This window comes from Suricata suricatta, chromosome 5, assembly GCF_006229205.1.
Source record: "Suricata suricatta isolate VVHF042 chromosome 5, meerkat_22Aug2017_6uvM2_HiC, whole genome shotgun sequence".
Lineage (NCBI taxonomy): Eukaryota > Metazoa > Chordata > Mammalia > Carnivora > Herpestidae > Suricata > Suricata suricatta.
Genome location: NC_043704.1, coordinates 131,986,399 through 132,009,779, shown reverse-complemented (window position 1 = coordinate 132,009,779; position 23,381 = coordinate 131,986,399). Strand labels below are relative to the sequence as shown.

At 41.1% G+C, this 23,381-nt stretch overlaps 1 long non-coding RNA gene across 2 annotated transcripts in view; it reads left to right on the top strand.

Annotated features, from left to right (window-relative positions):
• Positions 1–4,188: 4,188 nt before the first annotated feature.
• LOC115292855 overlaps positions 4,189–23,381 on the top strand; it is a 55,715-nt gene continuing 36,522 nt past the window's right edge. The window contains exons 1-3 of one of the 2 annotated variants that reach the window (XR_003909175.1): positions 4,189–4,329; positions 10,519–10,584; positions 19,105–19,580. This is a non-coding gene — a long non-coding RNA (uncharacterized LOC115292855). Of the gene's footprint in view, positions 4,330–10,518; positions 10,585–19,104; positions 19,581–23,381 lie in introns of those variants that run through there. The other variant, XR_003909176.1, reaches the window with a different exon arrangement.

The window sequence follows — 23,381 nt, the reverse complement described above, 5'->3', positions numbered from 1 at the left end:
TCTGTCATTCGTTCTACCATTTTCCAAAACCAACTCTTATAACCATCTCCCAACCTTCCCAATGGGCCAATGGATGATATGTTGAGACATGGCAGAGATCTAGTTTAATAACACAGGCCTGCAATGTCCCTTTCTTCTAAGTGGGGGGGGGGTGATGAGAGAGATTTGAGGAGTCAATTTCTTCTATTTGGAAAAAAGAAAAAAGGGACTTAAAGCATCCTCATCATGGTAGAGTCTAGACGGCACTAGCTTGTTTGGGCTGATGTTGACGTCTTTTGTCAACCACATTGTATTTTAAAGCACAAACAGCAAAGTACCAGAATGGTGTTGATGGAGAAGTAGAAAAGCAAACGCTTGCTTGTTTTTCCTGCAGACTTTTTTTTTTTGACTTGTTGGCCTTACTGAGGTATGTAATCTTTTCAGGTGCTGAGCCTAAATATTTGTTTTTCTGACATTCAAGTATGTCAGCCATTTTCTAATGCATTTGAGGTTATGCCTGCAGTGTGACTCAGAAAACCACGAGATAAGAAATATTTACAGGGTTCTTTGAAGATATGCAATCCTAAGACAACTATGTATCACATATTTATTTCAGGTTTGAGATTTTTATTATGAGAATTCGGGTACAATAGCAATTGAAACTGAACACCAGAATGCATTGCTTTAGGTGAGTTCATCTGTGAATTCAGGTAGTTGGATGTAGCTTAAACTACACTGACTGACATCTTCTTCAAAGCATTTTTACAAAAGACAGAAGGATGGTCTTTCCACGGAGAGGAACAAGAGATGTGAAGGAACTGGAGAACTTCTTAAGTAGATGGGAAAGCACCTCCCACCTTGTCTCCATTGCTCCTTACCACCACCCCCCAACACACACACGTACACAGTGTCTATTTCATTCCCTGATCTCTCTGTCTTCTCATTGATGTTGGATGATTCTCTTCCAGCCTCCGAAAATAATAGTTCTGGTGTGCGGCTGGCTGACAACACAACATACAATCAAAACCATGCTGGCCAGATATGTGTAACTGCTTCTCAGCCACTGCTGGTCCATCTGTCACTTTCCGTATATTGGGATGGAAACAACATTCAGTGAGCAGAGCAAGTCTACGAAGCCTGCGTGCGTGTACACATCACACACCCAGACACACACATCCACTCCCTCCCTGGCCCTGCATGGAGATTTTGTGTGTGTGTGTGTGTGTGTATTTACCTAGAACATAAGCCAGTGTCTTTCAACGACAGTTTTATCTCCATTTATCTATCAGGTGTGTTTCTTTTTGAATTTCAAACTAATTTATCCCTTCCCCTCAAAGGAGAAAAACCTGGAATGTTTCTTTCATTAGTGCCATTTGTCAAAAGACCCCTCATCTGTACTCCAGGGTGAACCAGATTAGGGCACAAACATTTCCATCAGTTCCTTAGCTTCCACACACACTCAAGAGAGCAACAACAGTAGGAACAAAAGAGAAACGTAGAAACAGTTGCTTTAGTCTTTAATATAACACTTAATTTTCCCATTAATGTATGAAAATTCTCCAGAGACTGGTTATGAGCTTGCATTGCTATTTTTGTTTTTATCAATAATAATAGTGATTTTTATTGGGTACTTATTTTCCAGAGCTCTAAAAAGTTTATGCAAATCATCTTTTCACCCTCAAACCATCTTCGAGGCATAGTCAAAGGGTACATCATTTTATCCGAGTTGAAAAGATAATGGTAGAAATCGCACAGGGGAAGATAATTGGCCCTCGATTTGATTTGAGGATTTCCTCTGCCCTCCTCCAACCAATTCTCCGTCCAGCCATTGCCACACTAGCAAACAGAGTGATCTTTTTAAAAAGTAAGTTAGGCTGGGACACCCAGGTGGCTCAGGCGGTTAAGCATCTGACTCTTGATTTCAGCTCAAGTCATGATCTCATACTCATGAGACAGAGTCTTGCCTTGGGCTTGTGCTGAGAGTGCATGCAGAGCCTGCTTGGAATTCTCTCTCTCCTTCTCTCACTGCCCCTACCCTGCTCATGCTCTCACGTTCTCTCTCTCTCCAAATAAATAAATAAATCTTAAAAAAAAAAAAAGAGTAAGTTAGGTGTGTCATTGCCCAGCTTGTACTGTGGCTGCAAACCCTTGCCTGACCTGCCTGTCTCTGGAATCTTATCTCCTGCCTCTTTCTTCCTTCACTGCACTGCAGTGTTACTGGCTGTAGACAAGAATTTGTGTGAGATCCATTTATTAAAAAGCATTCCAGGAAAAAAAAAATCAATAGAATAAGGAAGTGTGCCCAGGTAAGAAAGGAAACCAAGTGGGGGTAGAAAGATAAGCAAAGCCCCAATGAAGCCAACTTTGGTCAGTTCTGTAGGAGAGGTCTGGGGAGGCACTCCCACCAGGGCAAAGGAGCCAGAGAATTTATACCCCTATACCCTCCAGTGATCAGTGAAAGGCTGTCCTGCAGAGTACACATTTCCAGAGATTTCAGCTCACGGGAATTGCAGGGAAAGTGCATTCTGCAGCCTGAACGCAGCTGTGTAAGAAAGAGACATAGGTGCTGGTGCTGGGACAGAAAGCACACGCAGGGGGTAATGATCTGAATGGATATGGATAACAAGGTCGTGAGGGTGACTGCTCCACTGAGCTTCTGCTCCTAAGATGCTGCTTTGAGCCATCTTCAGACCTCATCAGGGTCATTCTGTTCTGGACCTCTCTTCCTGTGGCCCCCTGCTTGGGTGCTTTCTTTTCCTTAATTGCTGCTTCATTTTCACCTCTACTGCTCCCCTATAAATGAGAACTGTCTCTGTTGAAAGGAAGGCTTGCAATGCCCTGCTGTAGCCTTCTTACCCTATATCCCCATCAGTGAGGGTTTGCCTGCTTCATTTGTTTGCTTGCTTCCTGTCACTCCACTAACGGAAGCTTTCTAAGGGTAGGGATTTTGTTTGTCGTGTTCCCCACTGTATTCTAGCACCCAGCCCATCTTCTAATGCTCAGGAGGGACTCACTCAACTGGTATTTCTCAAAAAAGCAGATAATTGAATATTTTCCTTTACACATAATAATTTCAAGTATTCTACTATGGGTAGCAATTCATTTTAAGGTACCTGAAAGCTGCGGCGCGTGGGTGGCTCAGTCGGTTAAGCGTCCAACTCTTGATATCAGCTCAAATCATAACTTCACAGTTCATGAGTTCAAGCTTTGCAAAGGGCTTTGTGCTAACAGTACAGAGCCTGCTTGGGATCCTCGGTCTTCCTCTCTCTCTCTCTCTCTCTCTCTCTCTCTCTCTCTGCCCCTTCCCTGATCACATTCTCTGTCTCTCTCTCTCTCAAAATAAATAAATTTTTTTTAAATACCTAAAAGCAAACTCAGAAGAATAAAACATGTTCTGATAGTATTAAAAAGCTAAACTCCACACTAATTATAATTCAGTTACAATCCAAACAAGAAAGTAAGTTAAATAGGAAAGTTTCTCTCTTTACATTGAGTGGAAAAGTCAACAAATGGTAGAAATGAGAAAACTAAAAATGGATTTTGGGGTAGGGTGCTTCTATTTTAATAAACCAGATTGTTTCCAAATTGGGTCTGGGAACTTCTTTCACACATAATGTGTATTTTTATGTTACTCTTCCCCCTAAAAATAAGGTGTTTGTCATGTAAGCTAAGCATACTCAAGTTTTCTGTGGTGAGTGGATGTAAATAGGGCTCGAATTCTTGCCTTCCTGCATCCAATGGGAATTTGTAGCTCCTCCCACCAGAGACATTATTTGCAACCTCTCCTCTTGAATCTGGGCTTCCTTTTACCAACAGAATAATATAAATGTGAAAATGTTCCGATTCAGATCGTAGGCCTCCAGAAACTTCTCAGACTTCCACTCTCCTCTGGAACCCTGTTACTGCTATCTGACCGAGTCCGGACAGTCCTGCTAGAAGAACAAGAGACCAAATGGAGTGGAGCTCCATTCATGGGAGTCAGGGCCATCGCAGACCAGCCTGCCCCAGCCAGCGCTGCCGCTGACCACAGGGACACGCCTGTGCCCACCTCAGATGGGGCGAGTCCAGCTCCGATCAGCGAATCCACCCAGCATACACGCTGACTTGTCAGGAATGATAAGTGGTTGTTATTTTTAGCTACTACATTTTGAGCACTACAGCAGCTCACTGAGATGTTCCCCCCCCCTGTCGTTTTGCTGGAGAAGCAGTTGAAATGGAATCTCACAACAGCTCTGGGTATCTCTGTTGCAGTGTGTTATTGTTGTCACAGTGGATTCAAGTCACTTTCGAAAAGAAGCCATCTCGGAATTACTTAGTGTAGCTGATTAACATAAAAAACAACCTCAACAGGTAAGCTCTGTCACAACAAGTCCCTTTATCCCTCCCAGAGTCTCGGAGGCTTAAAAACTAAGAGTTTACTTTGACAAAAGAGGGGGAAAAAAGTGCTAAAGTAGATAAAAATTAAAAAATAATAATAAAATTAAATTCCGTCTAGTCCTACGCCCTCCTCTACCAACCAACCGCAGTTACCAAGACTTAAGTACTTTCTTTTTAATTTATAAATAATTAACTATGATTTAACAGTAAGAATAGGACTGAGTGACTCTGTTCACTTCATTTTTTTGAAGTTACAGTTTTGTTCTAGTTGTTACTTTTACCAGCTCATCAGCTGTTTCATTGTCCTACGCAAAGATAAAAAATCTAGACACCTGCCAAACCAAAAGGAAAAAAAAAGACATAGGAAGGAGGAGGGGGAAGAAGGGAAGCTTTGTTCAGTTTAACTGCTCATTGGCCTATATGAAAAAGAGTAACAAATAAACAACCTGCCACAAATTGAGGTGTGTAAGGAGGTATAGACCCTTAAAGCACATTTCAGTTGCCACAGTTACCACTTTGCAAGATGAAGCGATGAAATTATCGAATGAAATTTTGGCTGCATTTCTCATGGGGGTCCAGTACATGTTTTTTATATTGATAGCCTTTTCCTCCACAATTGGTGTGATATTTTCCATTCTAATTGCACATTGTCTCAGAAACCAGCTCATTTTCCATGTATTTTTGCTATGTCAAAAGCCTGGATTTAAAAAAAAAATTGCTTCTTTTTTATTTCTCTTTGTCTTTCCCTTCCAAACATATGTGCCTATACATGTATTGTTTATTGATGTATAACTGAATCAAAATAGTTTTACTGCTGCACTAGGAGCTTTGGAAATTCAGAGTTTACCTTCTTAAGATAGAACCTTTCGTTTTACTTACAAATTTTGGAATTGTGGTGCCCTGTCATTGTTAATATGCCCTGGAAGCCTTCATTTGTCCAATGTAAACCTTCAAGAATCCTTCACCTAACCTAGGTAAAATAATAACAGACACTCAAAATGACTCTCTGTCCTTGTCTTCATGGCGGTTTCTTTTGTTTTGTTTTGTTTTGTTTTGTTTTCGGGAATCCCTAAGATCCATTTCTCCTTTCCTTCTAACTAATTTCACTCTGACTTTTTGAATCATATAGTGTGGGTGGGATTGGCCACACTCCCAGGGCCAGCCAGCTATGTATTTGCTTCAGCAAATCAGTGTATCAGCAACAACAAAAAAATCAGAGTATCCCATTTACTGCGTATTTTCTTAGGCCTACCGAGGTAGCTCATTCCCCCAGCCTGCTCCCACGCCAGTGAATTAGTTCAGGCGTGGGAGCAGGACCCAAGGCAGGCCCAATTAGGGATATTTGACCTATGCAGACCCATGAGGGGTGGGACATGAATCAGGTAGTGCTGGGAGAGGCCATCCCAGGAGTTGTTTGAGTTTTGGTGAGCTGCTGAGAGCCCTCTTTGGGCTACAAAGTGAGCCTACCTCAGGACATAAACAACCCTGTAAAAGATGTGCTAGGAAATGGAGAGAGAGGAAAAATAAAATGAAAACTGGATCGAAGACACATCATTTGAGCCCAAAGTAAAGCTTTACCTAAAAATTCCCTCTGGATTTATCAATTAAATGAGCCAATAAATGCTATTTTTTTCTTAAAGCCACTTTGGGTTGGATTTTTTTTTAATGCAAAGTGTTCTAATTAAAAAATTAAAATTTGTAGCAGAATTATCTAAAGACGAAATGGTAAACCTTAGAAGTTAGAGAATTTCTCATGAAGATATCCAAACAGGGTGGGGACAGCAGAGAAAAAATCAAACATCAAAGAAATGATGTTAAGACTACTATCAACCCTTTTGGTCCTATCCTAGTGGATAAAAATGCATGAGGGCCATAAACCCATAACCCACTTCGCCCAGATGGATAATAGCATCATGGACAAAGCAAGTATAGAGGATAAACTCAAGTCAAAGGCTCAAATCCCCTTGAAATAAGTGATACAGCAAATTATTATCCCAGTTCTCTGTTCCACTCTGGGAATCTTAATCTGTGGAAAACAACTAGGCAAATAGAAACCACTCTAAACTGAGAAACCAAATGGGGACAGGAAGGCTGCCCAGACATCAGCAACTACAGGAAGCTAGAGACTCCTGAGGCTGGAGGTTCAGAGGGAAGAGGTAGTGTTATCAGAGCCCAGGGGCAAGGAGAGAGGCCAGAACCCTCTGGACAGAGGGCCTGTCCGTTGGGATCTGGTGTCCCAGAGGGCGTTCAGCCCCTGCTAGTGATGCTGCATGAGTCCGACAGAGAAAAGAGGAATGCCCTGGTTTCTCCCTCCTCCCAAGCTCTCATCTCATGTGAGGGCATACGGTACCAGCACAGGCAAAAGCCCTCCGCTTAGGGAGTCCAGGAAACCCAGTCTGCAATGATCAGCTCTTCTGTGATACCGAGCAGAGCAGAAGGACAAGGAGTAAATCTGAGCCAAGGGCCAGCCCAGAATCCAATTCACACTGGGAGATGATCTCTGTGAATGGAGGCACACCTACCTCAGCACATACTGATAAGGGGTAAAAGCATAGAATGTTCTTTGTCTCCACCCACAGTCATATTGAAGCCAACATTCAAAACAGTTTGTAAAATTTCTGAGATATGTGTTAAACTTTATATTATTTATTCAGTGAGATCCTGCTGATGATTTATGATAGAAATGTTCCACACTCTTAATCCCTGTGCTAGAAGCCTTCTCTTGCAGCCTTCCCCACCTCACTAAATGAAAATCCCAACCTGTGAGTTGCACAGGCCAAAAACATTGACTTCTTTCTCTCTCTCTATGTTGTGTGGCTTAATTCTCCTCCTTTACAGTCATGGTTAGCCAAGCTCCTAAAGTTGAGCATTTGCAAAAAGTGTTACATAACATAGTTTATAAATAACTTAGATCATAGGTTGGGTGAATTACTTTCAGAGTTCTATCTAAATAATATGGCCAAAGAACTTGTGTTCTATTATTCGGTTCAAAACACCTAGTCTGCTCTATATTAATCTCGTATCTTCTAATATAGCCATCCATCTGTCCAAGCAACATTTATACTTTGCAACAAATACATACTCTGTATCCAGAAAAGTGCTTTGAACATGGAGTACTAACTAGTACAGGCCATGGTGTGTACAAGTGGTTAAAACTGTTGTTTAAAAAAACAGAAAAAGACCACAAAACTGTATCCAAATCTCATGGCTTTAATGACAGTGAGGTAATTATCCAAGATAAATTTGCTAGACTTGAAAGATCTCCTTGGATGTATGACACAAAGGAGACATTGATAGGAGCCATTGACTGGGGGTTTGAGCAGGCATGTGACGGGAACAGTTACATTTTAAGAGGATCACCCTGGCTACCCTGTGGTGGAGCAAGGAGGGACAAGAGTAGAGGCCAGATCTGTTCCAAGGTGATCCCAGTGATACAGGTGGAAATGATGATGACTGGGACAGAGAGATAGCACCACCCATGGAGGTATATTCAGCTTCCTGATATATTTTGAAGGCAGAGCTTCTAGGCTTTGCCGACAGACAGGTTGGAGGTTATTTTAGAGTTTGTCTGCTGTACCACGTAACATTGTAAACCATGAATAGAATGTGATATTTTATCCTAATGCCAACATGGGGAACTCATTCAGAGAAGGTCTCGAATGAAGGAATGGCAGAATCAGATTTGCAACTTTAAGGCTCCCGCTGGTTTTCATATATAAGGAATCAACCGAAAAGGCCGGGGATCTACTGAAGGTCACAGAGTTAGTGGCCGAGCCAAGGCTACAGCTCTCTGAGAATTACCATGCTCCAGCAATATTACAGGGTCCCTTTCTGTTCCATGAAGTCGTGTTTCTTGGCATATACAGGATGATTAAATGTCATATTTAATAGCATTGCATCAATATGAAGGATAGAAAAGCCACAGAGATACTATTTTGGTTAGCAAATATTTGGACTTGGTCTTTCATAAAATCTAAAACAAATCCTGAGTTTAATTTTTCCCCTTTTACAACGTTTGTATGTGTGGAACACTTCTTTAGAAAGAAACATTATTTTTCCTACATATCATCTCAGATGGCCCTGGTTCCTTCAGAGAAAAAGAACTCTAGGTTTGCTTACCTTCTACCTCAGTTTCTGACCCAACTGGGGTGGTCAGACCCTAAGCAGGATCTAAGTAGGCCATCTCACATACTGTGGAAGGAAGAATATTAATATTTCCTGAAGAGAAAAGGTAAAATATGCATTCAAAGCCTTGCATTGCTATGCTGGCTTATAAGAACCAACTGTTAATTGTTCAGGACTTTTTCAAGGCAGGTGTCAAACCATTGGTAGCTTGTAATCAGCTTCAGTGAGAGTATTTACACCATAGAAATTGGCAAATGCTACAAATCAAGGCTTTTTTCCCCCTGCAAGATACTTATCAGCATTGCACTGCTGCAAGATGTTCAAACCCTCAGTTCCAGCACCTCTATTCTAAGAAGTATTCAGAGAAACACATAAATAGTTACATATAAGAAAGGTGGGGGAGGCCGGGGGAGGCACAATTGGTTAAATGACCGACTTCGGCTCAGGTCATTATCTCGCAGTTTATGAGTTCAAGCTCCACATAGGGCTCTATGTTGACAGCTCAGAGCCTGGAGTCTGCTTCTGATTCTGAGTCTCCCTCTCTTTCTCTGCCCCTGCCCCACTCATGCTCTGTCTTTCTCTCTCTCGAAAATAAATACAATTTTTAAAAGTTTAAAAAGGAAAAAAAGAAAGGTGTCCTTAGGAGAGAAAGTGGGAAATAATCTAAATACCCAAGAAAGAGCAGGTTAAACAAACTGCTACACAGCCATTAAAATCATATTTTTATGTCTACTTGATGATATGAAAAATTATTCAGAAAAGAACACAAAACTCCATACATAGTATAAAAGGAATTTTCTGGGAAAATTGTATGTATGAATTTCATTTTATTTGTTTACAGTTTTTTTTAATTTTTTTTATGCTTTCTATTTATTTTTTGAGAGACAGAGAAGACAGTATGAGCAGGGGAGGGGCAGAGAGAGGGACACACAGAATCTGAAGCAGGCTCCAGGCTCTGAGCTAGCTGTCAGCACAGAGCCCGACGTGGGGCTCAAACCCACGAACCACGAGATCATAACCTGAACCAAAGCCAGATGCTTAACTGACTGAGCCACCCAGGCGCCCCTATTTGTTTCCAGTTTTGTTGAAGTGTAATTGACATAGTGTCATATAAGTTTATGGTGTATAACATAAAGACTTGATATATATATACATTGTGAAGTGAATACCACAATAAGTTTAGTTAACATCCATCACCTTATTTATAGAACTTTTTTTAAAAAACAAAACATACCAGCACCTGGGTGGCTCGGTCGATTAAGCATCAGACTATTGATTTCGGCTCAGGTCCCTGGGATCGTGCCCCACTCTGTGCTCTGTGCTGACAGGGCTGAGCCTGCTTGGGATTCTTTCTCTGCCTCTTTCTCTCTCAAAATAAATAAATAAATAAACATTTTTTAAAAAAACCTAAATGGCATCAATGATATCTTTGGATGATAGGATAAAGTTGACTTTTATATTCTTCTTTATATTTTAAGTATGTTCTAAAAATTCTATGATAAACATGCATTGCATTTGTACTCATCCCAAAAGATGCTATCAAGAAAAAATAAATAAGGTCAGAAGAACCTGGAAGATGTAGGCTTAAGTTTAGCCATCATCTTCTGCTCACCATACATTCGCTGTGTCCGACTGATATCTAATAATCAGAGACAGACTGCACACCTTCTGATTCCCTGGCACAAAGGATAGTGACTCAGATTATGGTGGTTCTGTGCATTTTTAGCTTTCTGAGCTCTTCAGGATGTGGCCAGCTTTATTTCTCAGAACATTGCCTAGAATTGCACTTCTAACCTCACACCCATAAAAAGCAGTGAATTAAACATGTAATTTACTATGTACATGTTTAGTCTCCATTCAACATCTTTCCAAGTTCTCTCAAGAAGGAGCTTCATGTTTCTATGCAGGACTTGGGTTAGAGAGACAATCTAGGCCCACTCTTCTCATGGTAGCCTGTGATTATCTGATTAGGGTTCAGAAGAGCCACTTTTGGAGGCAGGCTTTCCAAAAGATACATGCATTTTGATCTCTCCATAGGGATGGCTTCCCACTCCCTCATCATGGGGAATACCCGTAGCTGACCAGCTCTGCCACTGGCCAGAGGTAAGTGCTGATTTCACTGATGACTGGCCAAACTCGCTGGCCACCAGTCTGTGTTCTCCAATCAATGTTATTAGTAATCAAGGCGATGTGATTTCCCATTCTCCAGCAACCATCCGTTTGTCTCACATTTGGAAAAGGAAGAAAGAGGTGTTATTAGCCTCCTTTAAATCCCAACGCTACCCATCACTGTCTGTCTAGAGTGGACACTGCCAAAAATAAGGGTCATGTCTTAGATTCCCGTTTTTGTATTGATAGCACTAACTGTGCACATTGACACACTTAGAGGTGCTGTGTAGAAGACAGGGGTGTGAGAGAGGAGGAGGCTGGTCAAAAGAAAAGATACAGAATGGAATCTCTCCACCTGTTACCTCTTACTCTTATTTCCTATCTGAAGCAGTGAGAGTGGGACCCTTCTTGCAGGCAGATTTTGGCCCATTATCCCCATTCCCTTTTCCTGGTTTAATGGATGGCATAGCATTTGTGGCTTAAATAATTTATAGTGATCAATGGGAACTAACACAAGGTGAAATTGGGTCTCATCTGAGAAAAATCCTTAGTAATGACAGACAGGGGAGAGGTAAGGCCATCAGCTCTTAATTACATTCTGTCTTCTCTTGGCTGTCTCCTGCATTCTCTTTTCTCCCTCCTTCAGTAAGTATTTTTTAAAAACTGAACATTTTAAATGGGAGAGACCTCTTCGTGCTCAATGCAACTTTCTGTTTCCTTGGCTGGAGCCCCCTGACTAACTCATTCCTGAAAGTGATAACACCATTTCTTCTTTCTCATCAGTTGTTACCAATTAGACACCTTCTAGGTAGAGAAATAATTTGCTTAACTGCATAAGAAAATGGCCACTTCAAGCCCTTTAAGAATTTTGGTTCTCAATTACCCAGCCTTACCTCTCCTGTGAAGTGATAATTAGAGTCTAGATGATGACTGGATTACCAAGGACATCTCTCCAGACAGGCGTTTAACACCTAATCAAGTGTTAAGGTCGTAAATTATGCATTTCTCAACAGCATCCAGACCCATTTGAAAACAATTTGAAACAGTTCAAGAGTTCCTAGATGGTCTTCAGTTTTACAGGGCTATGAAGGGTCCTGCTTAAAGGAATTACCCGCTTAGAAGAAGTACCGGGTTAAAGGAATTACCCACTTAAAAGACTCAATGCGTAAGGCTCTCAGTTCTTTAATGGGCTACAGATCATTATTTTTTTAACTGATAATTGAGTATCCTCCTACTATATATGAGAAAATGGAGTGTTTCCCACAGTGTCAACGCGCCTCCCCAGGGAGTTCAGATAAAAAGATCCTAGAGAGAATCTGAAACAAGGGAGGGTCGGGGTGGGGAGAAGGATAGAAGGAAAAAAATATTACAATTTGTCTCATGACTTGTTCAAAACCAGATCTGAAAATTAAAAGTTCAAGACTGAAAACTACAGTCTGTGTGTCACATTTCTGATTTGGAGGGAGAAGAGTGTGAGATGGCTGCAGCTCAGTGACCAGAAAGAAGGAAAGCCCACATTAAAAAAGCAGCCATCACCATCGAATTAAATTTTCCCCATCCCCATCAAAGAGTCTACCAGTCTCCTTGCCTTCCTTCCACTCTTTACAGAAAAGAACGGGTCATATACCTTTATGATAGCACATTTTCTTCCTCTCATAGAAGTGACCACACTTCTTTCTTAGTGGGACTGAGAATCTATTTACAAGCTCAGTCTCTTCCTCTTGTAAGGAAGAGTCGTATAATTGGAAACATAGATTACACCATGTAATTGTATGTAGATAAGGATCCATCTTTAGTCCAGCCCAGCTCAATTAGAATATTTTTACTGCTTAATTTGATCTGAAGAGACTCACAGAAAAAGGGGAAAAAATCTGCTTTCTTGGAGGAACAAAGTATGACACATATAGCATTCTTCCCTCTTTCTCTTTCCACTACTCCCATCTCGGTAATGTCCCACATAAAGAAAAATGAAAACTAGAAATCCAAAGTGAAGACAGCTCTTTCATATCCTTTCTGCTATGTTTTAGGACTTCATTCATGGGGACAACCTGAGTTGCTTGTGTGACAAACACACTTATTTCTCCAAAATAAAGATTCTTTATTTAGCATGTTTACTAGAAGATGAAAAAAGAGAGAGAGAACAGAATCAGATGAAATTATGAAAGATATGAAGGATAATTTACCTGGGCCAATGTAAAAAGCCTCTTACTTGATCTCCTTTCCCTAGCTTTCTAAATCAAAACTTTCCATTATGGCCACTCTCCTATTTAGGAATCTATGATGGCTGCCTGTTGGATCCCAATGAAATCCAAACACCATTCAGAGACCTTCACAATTGGGCTCTTATCCACCTTTCCATCCTTATTCTCGGCCATTATCCCTCAAATAGGCATCATCATTTCCATTTGTCAAGTAGTTATGCCCATTCTTGTCTCTATCTTTGGTCTCATTGTTCCCTCTGCCTCTAATCTCTTTCCCCACTCCTTGAAAAATCCTATGCACCTACAAAGACTAAACTCAAATGTCATCTCCACTATAGTCCTTTCCTCTACCAGCTGATGTAAAATGAATTGTCCAGCCCCTGGGTTCACCTGTCATGTTTCAATTCCTCTACTTCACTTTTATCAGGGTTTTTATGTCTATTTTTCCCTTGAGGGATTGTTAAGTTTCCTGATAGCAGTGTTTATTTCCTATAATTTTGAATACCCAATATCTCTAGTACCTTGCCTGGAACAAATGTCCATATTCTGGAAAGATATCTTAGAAAGATATCAGAATTTTTGTCTTTTATTTTAAATGAGGTTTTAAAAGCTATTTTCAAAAAGTGTCTAAATGACTTTTCATTGTTGTTGTTCAAGCCCAAATTTTGAAGAATGGAGCTCAGGGAGAGCCACTATACTAAAATTCAAAGACATTCAAAACTTGGTCCTATAATCAATTTTCTTCTTTCTTTAATCTTTCCTATGAAGTTATATGTGCTTAGATATATTTTTGCTTATAGTCACTTTTGCTCTTTGTAAATCCCCAATGTGAATCACATAAACAAAATATTCCCCTCTCACTGGTATATTGACAGAAATAAGTCACTGGCAAAGCAGACTCCAGTGATAATCTCCTGAATTTTGAAAGAGTTTCTATTATCAGATGCTAAAAAGCATATGATAAATCATGATAATCATGATCATTAAAGTAGGGTATTTAACATATAAATTGTTTGATTCAAATAAAAGCAATGTCCCAGTTGATGTACAAGTTAAGTGTGCACATAGCTAGGTCAATGCTCATGTAGTTGTGGCAGCATTTCCATGACAACCTCCCCCCTTATACATTCTCAAGTCAGGGAGAATGGTCAGGGTAGAAGACCATTCTCAAGGGGCTGAGGACACCCAATATGTGTGGAGATCTAAATGCGATGTAGATATGCCCTACTCATTCGAGGTAGAGTTTGTACTCAGACTTTTTGCACAGCTCCCAATCCTACCTGAAGACTGCTCCCCAGACTCATCCTTTGGTCATGATGCCAGTGCTCCAGTATCTAGAGGTCCCTGTGAGCAGACACATCAGCTGAAAACCTTTCCTCTCAGGCAACTTCCATGCTGTGGTCTTAGGGTAATAACATAAAAATATCATTAAACATAATTAGCCAAGTGAGGGAGGTTTTATGAATATGAGAAACAGAAACATGAGATAGAGGCTGAAGTGACCCACAAAAGAGAAAAAGAGTCAAGCATGTGCTGAGGGCAAAGCAAAATCTAACCTTACAGGTTATGGCATGAGGATCATCACCATTTACCACAATTGTATTTCCCCAAGACTGAGACACCTACAGATCTCTCTACACCCTGTGATCCTGTCCAAAGATGTGCTGTCCTTTGTCTACCAAGAAGGAATGCCTCTAGAGTCCCCATGGGATGAGTGTTTATAATAGGGAAGGGCATTTGTCTTGAAAAAAGGGGAAGGGAGAAAATGGGGCACTTCACAATGTCCACCCTATGGATGATGTGCAATGATTTAACTTGATAGATAGATACCATTACATAAGATTAAATCTCATAGTGAGAAAGTTATTTCCAAAAGTCTCAATTATCTTTAGATGAAACAAAGCTTAGTGTCAGGTTGGTGTTACCAGGACTTTAACACTTCTTAACACCTGCAAGTTTCTTTTTTTAGCAAAGAGAAAGCAGACCTCAGGCTTAGAGCCTTGGCCAGGCTATAGTATGCAACTGGACTTACAATACCACTGGTGTGTGTCTGATGTATTGAATTTTATAGTTATTACCTACTCACTTTCTATTCATTATAGTCATTTGGTCTTTGTTTTAGAATAGACTAATTAACATGAAAAAAATTAGTCAGTTTAACGTAAAATACAAAGTAAATAATAGTGTAGGCTTGCATAATTATGGTAAAAATCAGAAATGATGAATGAAGTTTGGGAAACAATATAATCATCAGGAAATGAGACATGAGACTAGAAGCCCTGGAATACAAATCCCATCTCTGTTACTTCACTAGTCCTGTGAGTCAGAGCAAACACATAACCTCTCTGAATCTCAGTTTTCTCGTCTAAAATGGAAATAAAGATAATACTGCAAACCAAGATGGTGGTTGGCCAGGTAAGCCAAGCATAGGGGATGGGGCTGGGTAAATCAGTGCTCATTACCAATCAATTTACTTGTGCACAACAGTATTTGTATGCTATATGGTATCTGATCATATCTGCCTTGCCCAAGAGGACTGTAAGCTCCTTGATGGCAGCAACCATGCCTTACTGATCACTGTGTGACTCTGTCTCTGGCACCATCGCCTCTCTGTAGTACAGGTTTTATGAATATTTTTTCAATTAAGTCAAATTAACTGGTTAGATGAAATGATCTATTTGTCTTGACAATCCAGTAAAGACCCCTGAGGTCAAAAGTTGTCTACTGTGTCACATACAATTATTAGTGTAGTGAGTTTTCAGTAGACTCACTGGTTGATAGTAATGTGCATCTTGTGTCTGAACTGCTGATATCTAACTCATCTCCTCCTTCCTCTAGTGCTGCCCCCCATCCATTGTCCACATGGCAGGCAAAGTGCTCTAATACTCTCCCACCAAAACCCCACCTGAGATAGAATTGAAATTCTGAACACAACATACAAGGTCCTTCATTACCTCTTTCCAATTTATAGTTTAGGTTTCACCCTCAACAACCCCTCTTTCCAGCCAAACTGAACAATTTTCACGTACTTGGATGAGCTGTGTACTCCTACCTCAGGAATATTGCATCTGCTCTTCCTTTTGCTGGAATATTCTTTTCTTTCCTACCTCTGTACTGGGCTAAGTTCCACTCATCCCTCTGTCTGTCACCTCTTGCAGAAGGCCTTCCTGTCCTCTTCTGCCCTAGGGTTTGATGTCCCTCACAGGAGAATGTAGTCTTGTCCCTGTCTGGACCCACTTGCCACTGCATAGAAATGGCTGGTTTTTCCTGTCTGTCTCCGCCATAGATTGTGATCCTTTGGTACAGTGGTTCTCAAACATCAGCAGCCTTCTGAAAACACAGATTCTGATCAGTTAGGTCTAAGGGAGGGCCCCAAATCAACATTTCTAACAAGCAGTGGTTCTCAAACCAGGCAGCCTATCAGGAACACCAGAGAGGTGATTCCAAAATTTCTATTGCCCAGACTCCACTCCTCAACTGATTAAATCAGAGCCTTTCAGTGGGAGGAGCTGGGGAAGGGGAGCATTAGTGTATTTAGCTCCCCGGATGATTGCAAGGTTTCTAACTCCTGCTTTAGGCTTCTTCTCAGACTTGAATGTGTACCTGTGAATACTCTGTTACAAGGAAGTAGGTCTGTGGTGCAGCTAAGAGTCCGCATTTTTAACACGTTCCCAGGTGATGCTGACATTGCTGTCCATGGAGTGCACTTTGAGTAGAGAGTTAGAGTCGGGGCTGACCCGTATGCATCACCAGCAGCCTCTGCCATATTGCTAGAAAAAGCCATTAACATCATTAAAGGAACACCTGCTGTGCTACTGACCCAGGAGCACATATATAGAGTTGACACCGTCATGTTTCCTCTGTGACATTCAGTTCCAGTATCAGATTTGAATCTACTGTGTGTAGTCTCTGCTCACAACCCAGGTGAGTCTCAGTGGGTCTCGTGTCCCTGACAAACAGTAGGCTTCTTTCCAATGCTTGGTTCCTGCTGCTCTAGTGATTGACTATGTGTCTCACTGAGATGACCTCCTCAAAGAAAAGTTTACACAGGTTGTATAATGTCCAATCTTGTCCAATTTGCCTCCAAATTTGGTAAAAATCTGTATAGCTATTTCACATGATGTGACTTTTTTTAGAAGTCAGAAATGCAATTTTATGCATAGATGGTATGCTCATAGCCTGGTAAAGCTCTTGACACAGTGTTGGTGGGCGGTGAATTTGTGGATGGAAGGAAGGAAATAAGGAAGAAAGGGAGGCAGGGACACAGGGAAAGTTAGCAAAGAAGCGGGTGGAAAGGCGGGCAGCAAAGAGAAAGAGAAGGGCGGGGAAGCTAAAAGGGATGAACTTTTGTCCTGGTTTCCCTTTATCTCCAGTAGCCTGCTGAATCCCACCCGCACCAAGATTTTTGTTTATTTTTCTCATCTGACTATAGTCATGGCTACCCCTGGCCTGGCAGCCTTACCCAGCCCACATTCCATTCAGCATCCAGACACAAGAGCCTGGAAGATCCCCCCTCCATCCCACTGGCTTCCTTCATAACCTTGGGGATGCAGATCGGGACTGGGGTACATACCAGACCAACTTGATCTCATCCAACTCCATGTGTAGTATGAGGCTGAACTTCTTAAAAATTTGAAATAAATGAAAGGTAATTCAACAAGGTAAACCATTGGCCAACAGCATTTGAAAATGTTCAAATTAGTTACCAACTTTTCTTTTCTTTCTTTCGTTATTTCTGTCTTTCTTCCTTTCTTTCATCTCTCTCTTTTTAGAGAGAGATGAAAGAAAGAACATGAGCAGGGGAGGGGCAGAGGGGGAGGGAGACAGAGAATCCCAAGCAGGCTCCACACCCAGGGCAGAGCCCTACACAGGGCTCCATCTCATGGCCATGAGATCATGATCTGAGCCAAAATCAAAATCGAATGCTTAACCAACTGAGCCACCCAGGTGCCCCCGTTACCAATATTTCAAATTCAAGACCTGTTCCACGACAATTTAGATTTCCAGTTTCCTTCCAAAATTGGAAGACCTGACACCGTGGGGCCAGCTTTGGTTGGATCTGAGTGGAGCTGCCCCCTTCAGCAGGAGCCTGTGTTCTTTTTTTTTGTTTGCCACAGTCTCCCACCCCGCCTTATCATCCCCCAATACTAAAGCCAAACATAGATTGTTATTTGTCATCTTTATCTCATTTTTACTTGCAATATGTCTGCCTTTCCCTTGACCTTTTTCATTTGCTACCAATGTCTGCCAGCCCCCAGAGACCCCGAGTGCACGATCTGCAGACACACATGCAGAGCAAATGGCTTCCCGTACCGTGTGCTCATTGTTTTTCCTTAGAACCAGAGCTTGCACTCTAATTTACTTCTGATAATTCACGTCCAAAGGGAAATAGGGAAGAAAAGTTCTCCCTGAGCTACCCCTGACTCCCCAGACATGGCTTTCTGCCGGTCCTTCCCCCCCATCCCCCCATGGGCATTAGCACTTGCTATCCGTTGCTCTCATTATCTCTCAGGCTCTTTACCTCTCCACACAGAATTTGCCCACAAGGTAAACCTGTTGCCCTCCCAAGAGATAATAATACTTATCAGGACCTTTTGTAGAGTTCCTGGACCTTTTGGGATGGAAGCACACTTTGCGCACAAAAGCCCTCCATTAGCACCACCATTGTTGTCATTATTATGATTCGGGATTAGGCAGCCCTCTCAGAAGCCTTGCCAACCACACAGGCAGGTGCCGCCTCGCAGCCTCACCTGGCCCGGCGCAGTGACTCCAGCCGGACGCACCTGGCCATAGGGCTCTCGTTCAACCTGCTGAGTCTGGGACCTCTGCCAGAACAAAAACCTGCCCTGAAACATTCATGCCTCCCTTGCTCAGAGGACAAAGTCTGAGGTCCAGGGAGAGCGGGGGGCAAGCAGAGACCTTTCCAGGAAACACAGACTCTGGGCCACACTACCAGAGGACTATTGTCACAGCAAGCCTCGAACCAGGCAGAGCCTAAGAGGCCAGATTCTCTCTCTAGGAAGAAAGGGACATATGGTGTAGTTTGGGGTCAGAAGCTGGGCCCCCATCCCAATGGTCACTCTATAAGTGTGTGAGCCTCAGACAGCATAGTGACCTTTGGAATCTCTGGTTCTCATGTGTGGATAAGAATCCCCAACTTTATGATATTATGAGATTTAGATATAAAGACAATTGAAAGTACATATGCAATATATATAAATATGTATTTATTTTTAAGTGTCTGTAAGTGTCAGGTATGCAGTAAGCCCTCTATTAAAGACAAAGATGGCTCTTTCTCTATTCATGCTTACAGAACCACCCAGAAGTTGACTGCTTTAGCAGCAGACTCAAAGTAAGCAGACAAGATGCCCCCAGGAAGCAGTGGTGAATAGAAACATCTCACCAAGAAAACAGCCTCCACTCAACAGTATTCCTGCCTTATTCTCCATCTCTTACTGACCTGCAACCAGATGTCTTCCAAGAAAACACGAGCCTTTCTCTCTTCGGTGCATACTATCTAAGTAGTATGTCTCATACTATCTAAAGTTTCAGCTTCTACCAGGAGTGGAATCCCAAACCAGTCAATCTGGAATTACCTTATCAGTTCTAGTGAAGTAATCTGCTTGATAGACCCTTGCCATCCATTCAAGGAAGGTGACCTTGCCACAAATAATCAGCTCCTTGCTTGTATAACTTCTTTGTCCTGCCTCCTTCTGCCTATAGAAGTCTTACATCTTGGATGGGTCTTTAAAGTTCCTTTCTATCTGCTAGATGGGATGCTGCACATTTCATGAGTCACTGAGTAAAGCAATAAGATCTTTAAAATGTATTCAATTGAATTTTGTTCTTTTAACACCAGTGAGGGCAGAACATTGTGATGAGTGCAATTTGGTCAGGAACCCTTCCCCAGCCCAAGCAATTGTATTCCTCAAAATGATGTGCTTAAGAAGGGCCTGTCATCATCATGTGGTAGAATGGAAGGAGAGACAATTGCTAGGACATTACAGAATGCTAGAATGGAATTAAGTTCTCTGTTTGTGAACCTTTCTAGGTTGCCAGACTTTGAGCTTCTCCAGAACAGAAATGAGGCTAGTGCATCTGGGAATCTTGGCCATGGAAAACGCCCAGGAAAAGTTTGTAGAACTGAACTTGAAATGCATCTGACAACTTTTAAAGCTGTGTGTCCATCTTCGGTCCTAGGTGTCCATAGAAGAACAAAAAGTAGTTGCAGAAATAAAGATCCTACTCTGCCTAAAAATTTTTCTAACAAATAGAATTGCCTGAAGATGTAAGCAAAGGTCTCAGAAAGTTGAGTGTCCCTTTTAGTGGAAGCCTTTCAGCCCAAGATCATGTGTCAGAGAAATTGAGAAACATATTTATGTACTGACCTAGTTGCCTTTCCAAATATTATTATGATATTATGATTCCATGAGCTCAACCACAGAAGACAAAGTCACTTTACCTAAGCCAAATATCCCAAAACACCACAGAAAGGAGACATAGCCACAGTAATACAGCCAAAACTTTTGCTGGCCACATCTGAGCACACACCTTGATGTGACCCTAGCCTTTCCTCTCCTAGGGAGGCTGGCCAATGAAGACGAATCAAAGCACACCTTTACCTCCACAGCAGTACCTTCCTGTTTGCAGACCAAAATATGCCCAGCTTGGAATCTCCTTGTTTCATCCTAAGATATAAGACATCATTTAACCACATCCAGTGTCCAATTGATAAATTAAATCTATAAGCTATTTGAACATTACTTCTTTCTTTCTTTTCCTTTTTTCCGACATAAAGTTTTGTTTGTTTAATTTTGGTGACACATTTAAGTTGCTACTTCTAGTAAATTTCAGTTATACAATACAGTATTATCTACTACAGTCACCATATTACACATTAGATCCCGAGACTTTATTTATCTTATAACGGAAAGTATGTACCCTTTTAAAACCTCTCCCTATTCCCTTCATCCCTCAGCCCCTAGCAACCACTAATCTACTCTCTGTTTCTTTGAGTTTAATTTTCTTTTTGTATTTTTTAGATTCTACATATAAGTGGCATCACACAGTATTTGTCTTTCTCTGTCTGACTTACTTCATTTAGTATCATGCCCTCTAGGTTCATCTATGTTGTCACAAATGGTGGGATTTCCTTCTTTTTTGTGGCTGCATAATATTCCATTGTGTACATATTCCACATCTCTTTCATGCATTTGTTTATTACTGGGTGCTTACACTGTTAGCATATGTTAGCCATTGTGAATAACACTGCAGTGAACATGGGGTTACAGAGATCTCTTTGCTCTCCCCTCTTCATTTCCTCTGGTCATTCATCCTTCTGGTTATCCAGAAGTCAAATTGCTGCATCATAGGGTAGTTCTACTTTTACTTTCTTGGGGAAATTCCACAGTGTTTTCCAGAGTGGCTGTCCCAGTTTGCATTCTCACCCACAGTGCACGAGGGTCCCCTCTCCTCCATATCCTTGCCAACATTTATTATTTCTTGTCATTTTGATACTAGCCATCCTAACCAGTATGAAGTGATATCTCACTATGGTTTTGATTTGTATTCCCATAATGATTAGTGATGTTGAGCACCTTTTCTTGTACCTGCTGGCCATTTATATGTCTTCCTTGAAGACATGTCTATTCAGGTCCTATGGCCCCTTTTAACTGGGTTATTTGGTTTTGGCTTTGAGTTGTTAGAGTTTCAGCATTGTTTCTAATCTTTTTTTAATATATCTCTCTGGTAAATTGGCATTTTGATTTTTATAAGAATTTTCAATGCCTTATTTCCTCATACAAAGTTCTGTATATTTAAGAGATTTCTTTGAAAGGGGCTTTTCTTGTTCTTAGAACTAAAACAACAATAACAATTGGGTGCAAGTAAACATTTGGAGGTGATAAATACTACCTTGACTGTGTTGATAGTTTCGCAAATCTAAGCATATGTTCAAACTAACAGAATTCAATCTATTAAGTATATGCAGATTTTAATATGTCCCTTATATATCAATAAAACTATTTTAAAAAGTCAAAAAAGTCACCAGCCATTTTAGAGGAAAATGTGATGAATGAGACCAGAATCACCCCCACCAGGGAGGTCCACCTGAAAAATCCTGGGCAGGCACAAGAAAGAAGGATATCTTTGATATCTTCTACCAGAGGCAGGGGCTGTCGGTTCTCAGAGAAGAGCTGTAGTGACATGCTGGAACCAGATTATACTAGTTTATGAAAGCTAATTGTTAAATTTGCAGGAGTCGCGTGAGCCCATTGTTAAACCATTGCGGCCCTGATGAAATTGACAAATGCCACAAATTAGGCTTCCCAGACCCCTATGCTCCCCTCACCCCGGCTCTATGAGGACACCACTGGCTAGCTGCAACTTATCAACTCTTGTCACTGACTTTTTGCAAATGATAAGACTGATTCTGGCACCATGTAATTCTTCTTATGATTCCAGAGAGGAAATGAAGAAAATACCCACCTGCTTTAAGGCTATACTTTTTCTCTTGAACCCCTGTGCATATTAAGATAGGACTGTAAATTTGTGCAGCCACTATGCTTTTTCCATGTCACGCCAATGAACCATTAGGAACTCCTGGGTCCCATCTCTGAAGCATCAGCACATGTTCAGAGTGTTAGCTCTTCAAACGCCTTTAAGTCAAGGCTATTGGCATGTTCATTTAAATTGGGTCTTCCAATTTAACAGATTGTTTGAGGAATAGAATTTGTGAGATGTGATCAGAATTATTTTTTTACTGGGGGGGTGAGAAAAAGCTACATAAATATGTATCAAAGTAAATCATACAGCTACTTCTGAAACCCTTTGTTTTGTTTTTGTTGTTTCTATTAAAATATAGGGAATATTCATTGGTGTGACATGGAAAAAGCACCCCAGAAGTTGAACCTTTTAAAGTTGAAAAGCAGTTGATTGACTGCTACATGCCATTTATCATACTTTTTCTTTCTTTCTTAAACAGCCCAGAAACATCCATTTACATTAACTGAGGCTCACATGAGTTAAATAACATGTCCAACTTTATACCTCAGTGTCTCATGTTCTTTCTACTAATACTTTGGTTCTTTTAAAACTTTTGTTCAACAAATATCAGGAACCTAAGAACATTAAAATTGGTCTCTCGAATCACAATCGCATGTTGGATGTCAACCCACTAAGTTAGGCCTGACACTAACTCTCCAACTAGATTATGGATTTCTTTAGCAATAAGACCTATATCCTAAAGTTCCTTTATCCTCACAGCATCTAGTTCTGTACTCTACACAGAAGAAATGCTTGGTAAATATTTAACTTCTCTGATCTGTTAAAAAATGCAACCAGATTTTCAAAGTCCTTCGCAGATGATTTTGTGAATCACAAAGAGGGCAGAAGGGTCTCGGGAGCCAGAAGCTCAAGATGCCTCTGACTCCTTCAACTGCCAGGGCCATTTATTTAATTGTGGTTTATCTAAGAAGCTGACATTTGTGCAAATCTCCATACCACTAGTTTCAAGTGAAATTTGAAATAACTGATAGGACTGCCTTCTTGAACTCCCTCATTGAAGTTCTTCTACTTCAACATCAAACTCTT